We start from the raw sequence: 6,000 nt of genomic DNA on the forward strand, positions 1-6,000 counted from the left end.
CCACTCATTTAAAGTTCCACTGCTGTGTACTGAACTCAACCTTGGACTACATTGGGTTGGTGTGTAGTGCTGTGCAGTACATGTATGGTATACATATGGTAGTTGTATGTGTGCCTGTGAAAGGTACAACACTGGGATGATGCAATGCAACTTAAGCACCTTCTGGTCCTTGTAACCCATCATTTACCCCAGACCAATTGAGCAAAGAACATATATCACTCAACCAAAATGTAGGTCACTTGCCTACCTCAGTTCTCAGATTTCCATGTCCAGTGAAGGGAGCCGAGGGTAAAGGTTTATCCGTGCGGCCACTTGTTCCGATGATTTATCTCCCTCCAGCTGCTTGCCCATATGTTACTGTTTTGTTGGGCATGCCCTCATTAAGAAATGTCCAGCGTGAAACTTACAAGGAACTTTTTAACAAAATCCTAGATTGGCTGGTTTGCCACAGAAGCATGTCTTTCTTCCACGCAAGAAAAATCTTGCATGAAAAGAGTTGTGCATGGATAGGGCCACACATCCCTGAACTCCATGGAGACTGTATTGTGGTAAGTTTTAGATCATCAAATTTGGTACACTATTTGCTTTTTAACCCTAGGCGCAGTTTTTTTATCAAGCAGTTCCATTACCTTGGTTCTGCTTGGCTATTTTTATAGACCCTCTCCTTTTTGAGGCAGAAATCATGCAATTTTCCAATTGACAATGGACAGGGTGCATTGGACACACGTTTTCTTATTTATTGTGAGTCTGATAAACTGGTCTCAATTAATTCTAATCCGCCTGGCATAGTCAGCATACCCGATTACTACAATTTGTTTTGGTGATGGTGGTGAATTCTATATTTCACTATTAGGAGTGCAACTATTATACGAGCAGAGGCCCTGACGAATGCCAAGGGATTAAATACCCGTTAGGCAGAAACATGTTGGCCCTTATGTAGACAGATAATTGTCACTGTCTTCTCTTGCACTGTTCTATTTTTTTATTAGGAGGCGTGTCCAGTCCGCAGAATAAAGTATTTAGAAGGAGGACATTCCATCCTATTTTAAATCACTTTCTTGTTCGTTGCACTATTTCTTCTTACTTTACCATCAAAAGATCAGTCATCATGGACGGTTTGTGTATTTGGTGGACCAAATCCTGATACAACAATAAGGTGCGGAGCTGAGTGTCCCACTGATCAGGGGACCAGCCTCATTTGCACATGGGTTTGGCCAAATGATAGGACTGATCATTAAGTCTAATTTGATGGAAACCCTTTACAATCTGTTGTGGATTAATCAGCCATTTTACGAATAATCGATGATGTACCGGTCTCCTCTATGCATGTAGTGTTAGCCTTTTTTCCTTCTTTATCCTTATTAATACGTTATGTGTGTGCGATAAAGATATTTTGAGATCTTGTTGACTCAGTATAAACAGTGTAGCCTCTCAATTTGGCTGTTAGACCCCCTGTGTTTCGTGTGTTATACATAGTCAGCATACCCCCATTATCCTTTCAGCCAGTGCCCAGGCTGCCTTGCACACATTTTGAGTCCCGTGCTCCTTACCTACATTCAACTGATTCAATGCACTTTCTGATCTGGACTGACATATGGGCAAAAAGGCCCCTGCAACACCTGCTGTCCCTCCATTACATTTCCCTCTGATAAGCCATCAGTAATAACCATTGTTTCTACTGTCACAGTCACCAGCAAATACTTCTCACACTCTGACTACACAGTATAGAGCTCTTTCTATACTTAGCTGGAATGTAGCAGACCTTAAAGGGAAGATTAACAATAGAGAATAGCGAGCATTTGTGTCAAAGTATGACATAATTGCACTACAGGAAACTTGGCTTACTGTTGCATTAGCGTGGCTCAGTGGTTAGAGGCGGCAGACCCGGAAGCTGAGATCGACCGTGGACCAGGGTTCGATTCCCCGCCTCGGTGGGCAGGGCCGGCTTTAGGCATGTGCAAGCTGTGCACCTGCACAGGGCCACCAAACCCCAGGGGCCACCATGCCAATATATATCCTTAATATATTAATCCTCTGAGGATGGATACATATTAGCGTGGTGGCCCCTGGCAGGGGTTTGGCGGCCTCCGGCTCTGTTCCACTTCTAAACACCCTGACCCCCTCCCCTCTTTACTAGCCTGCGCGCTCCGCCCCGCCCGGACCCCCTCTTCCGGGCCCCCTACCTACGCTCTCTGCCCAGGGCCACCATGAGCCTAGAGCCGGCCCTGCGGCGGGTCTCGGGCTCAAGAAAATTCCACGGACTCGACAATTCTTGCTCTGGTGCCTACTCAACTCACAGGGTCATACTCTGCGACTCTGGGCAATAGCTTGCTTAATCTCCACTACGGCCCCTCGCAGCGGGATGCCTGGCTTTCACCTTGTGGACACCCTGCCGGGGTTTCTCACAGGGGACTACCAGGACGGGTTCCCTAAGCAAGCGCCGGGACGCTTACGGGCAGCCGTGCGCTTTACAAATCCAGCACATTTACATTTACATTTACATTACAATTAGAAGATTATGCTAGTTACTCCTGCCATGCTATTAAATCAACTCGGGTTGGGCTATGGGTGGGCTAGCTATTTTGGTCAGTCTAAGCCTCCAAGTTAGAGGTACTACAGTTCAATTCTGGGTCACCATCCTTTTTAGCGCTAATATTGTGCATTCCCAAGACAAACATACCTTTTTATCTGATATATGTTTATAATAATGACTTCACTAATGCCATCTGTACACATTTTATTAGTTTATTTAATTTTCTATCTGCAATACAAACTTAGACCGAAAATAGTCACCTGCAATTACACTTTTTGATTTGTTGACGCAATGTTAAGTGGGAGTTCATTGCTCCAAGACAACCTTAGATGGGCATGTAACTTCTCAGAATGCAAGGGGGTAGAGCTTCATAAGTACCTTACCGCCCATCACCTGGTTGACTTATTTGAGACACTATGAGGTGCTAATAGCACAGTCCCGTCCTTTAAAGGGGGGAGAGCCGCACTAATAGATTATATGTCTGTTAGCTCTAACTTTATACATTGGTTCTATAAATGTGAGATTCTACCAACACAGTGAGGATACCATAATACTATGTGCTCCTTCATGCTTTTACTGATCAAGGCAGTAGCAATTTAGTATCCATCACACAACGCTCTTCAGATGGTTTAAGACTAGTCTGCTCCTGAAAAAAAACATTGAATCATTATCAGTTTTTCTTCTTCTTAAATCACACTTAGGTGCATTTCTCAATTGCTTAGCTGAAAAGAGACAAGAGTTGATGGCTCTGCATGACCATAGGTTAATAGATATACTCAGAGAGTCTATGCTCAAGTCAACCCAGCATTGCAATACGGACCCCAGATGGCTTGATGGGCACTGTTCTAAGACAAATCGAAAGTTGAAGAATCGCCCTAATTGCACGGCCAGAGGATAGGAGCGAGATTGCCCTGGTATGGAGCAAATAGAAAATTGCGCTCTCAAATAGGAAGAGGGAAATTTGTAAGCGTGATTGAGAGCTGCTAGAAAATGCAGCCCTGGGGAAAGACAGCAAATCATTTTGGGATTTAGTAAAATTAATTAGATCTAGAAATTCCCCCGCTAATTTATCTCTGGAAAACTATATTTTAGGCTAAAATTGGGTTACTCATTCCGTTTCCATGTATTCTATTGAGGAGGATCCTAGTTGTCAGGGGCATATTACCAACAAGTAGCGATATTTATCGCTAAATAGGCTTAGCGACGATTTTTTTATCGCTGCCTATCGCTGGATATGTTAGCGGAGAAAACATGCTATTAGCAACGTTTTTCTCCATTGTGCTAAAATATCCAGCGATAGTGGCGAAATGCGTGAATATCGCTGAGAATACCGCAATATTCACGCATTAGCGACGAAATGCTCTTAGCCATGTTATCCACCTCCCATTGGATAACATGGCTAAGAACTGGTCTGGGCAGGTGTTATTATTTGGAGATATTTGCGCTTGGCGCGAATATTTCCAACGCTACACCTGCCTTGCTAATAGGCGATAGCGACGTTAGCGACTGCTTTCAGTCGCTAACTGGTTGAGTATGCCCACTTAGCATGTCATTAGCGATAAACATCGATGCCATGCAAAGCGGACCCCAAACCGCTCGCTATCACCTAAAAGCTGTCGCTAACATCAGTTAGCGACAGCTTGTTAATAGGGCGATAGAATTATCGCCGCTAAGCGGCCGAAAATGGCCGCTAAATCGGCGATAATTGCCTATCGCCCCCCTTGGTAATATGCCCCTAACTGTCTTATGCAATAGATTACAGAATTCCTTACCCTTTTTAGGCCTTGTGACATAAGCAGCTCATGCACTGCTCTCGTCTTACAAGGCTTCTTGGAATCGATACGATTCCAGAAGCCTCGTCCTGGCTCCCCCTTCAGCTTTGATTTGTACGCTGTTTGGCGTCACGAATTAGGTCGAAAACAGTGCAATGATTGCATGCAAGGCATGTCAATCGCTGCTTGTAGCCACCCTATCTCCTGCTACGCCATTGGGATTGGATCTCTTACCCGCAGCATGACATAGTAGGTGTATAATATCAGCTTGCCGCACTTTTTTTGTAAGCTTGTTTATTCTCTGCCGCCATGACGGTAAGCATATGCCTCTCATAATTATTTCACTTCTGTGTTGTCGGTACTTCAGTGCAAGTTTTATTCTGCTGGCGCCTCTCCTCTTAAATTTAAGATTTTTTTAATCCGCTCAAACTTACTCAGCGGCCTCATTGTTTACTTCCCAGCGCAGCAGACAAACGTTCACTTCTGAAGAGGGGGTGGGGTGGCGTATTGACGTGTTCCACATTTTATTTATTTATTTATTTATTTATTTGTGCATTTTTATATAGCGCAGACTTTACCCGAAGGTGTCAGAGCGCTTCACAATAGGAACAGAACTGGTACATGAGAACATTACAAGTGAACCAAATAAAAAGGCAAACGTTACATTAAATGAAGCAAAAATGACAATCGTGAGCCAGCAAAATACAAGAGGTAGCAAACGGTGCATTACAAAAGTGACAATCGTGAACCAACAAAATAAAAGAGGTAGCAAACGGTGCATTACAGGAGGAAAAAGTGACGTGTGCAAGTTACAAAAGCATACAAGGTAAACATAAAGCTATAATACTGCAATATATGGGGGGCACTCAAGCACAAGAACAAATAAGAAGGGAATGGTGGCACTTGTGCAGGTATCGAAAATAAACAATTGTAGGAGGTAGAAAACAGTGTGTTACAAGAGAAAGTGACGGGTGCAAGTTACACATGAGTACCAAACACAGGTAGAAAGATAGTACTGCACAAAATAGCAGACTCTCAGACCACAAGAACACACTGGGAAAACACTTCCATAGTCATGTAAAGTAGATTTTTCTATAATTTTTCTATAACTGTTCCCCAGTTTTTCATTCTGCTCATCAGCTACTACAAAACTTTGCTGCAGTATGTACGGCAGCTCACAAGGCATTTCTTTGAGCTTCTTTTGGAATTGCCTGCACTTAAGGCACTCGGTGTCACAGACAAAGCTGCTTTTAGGAGGAGGGGGAGCTAGGCAGCACACCCGTGCCGCATGTGCTGAAAAGCGCTGGTTGCCTCATGCAGTGTGGAACACTCTTCTGCCTGCATCTTTTTGGAATTGCCTACATTTAATGGACTCGATGTCCCAGATAAGGCTGCTTTCAGGAGGAGGGGGAGCCAGGCAGGATGCCCGCGTTGCACACGCTGAAAAGCCCTGGTTACCTCCCGTGGCGCAGGACACACACAGGCTGCACCCAGACAAAGCCTGATCCAAGGGTTCGGCCCGTCCGCAGCAGTCAGAGCCGGGAGGAGTCTGTGCTGGGCCATCCCTCTTGGTCTTGGGACTTGCTCTTAGGAGCCTAGCGTGGCAGTGCAGACTTCTGGGAACGAGTCTGTAAGGAACATACCAACAAGGAGCTTCTTGGGTGATTACTTCTATCTACAAGTACAGGAAGGTAG

This window comes from Lissotriton helveticus, chromosome 3_1 (genome assembly GCF_964261635.1).
Source record: "Lissotriton helveticus chromosome 3_1, aLisHel1.1, whole genome shotgun sequence".
Classification (NCBI taxonomy): Eukaryota; Metazoa; Chordata; class Amphibia; order Caudata; family Salamandridae; genus Lissotriton; species Lissotriton helveticus.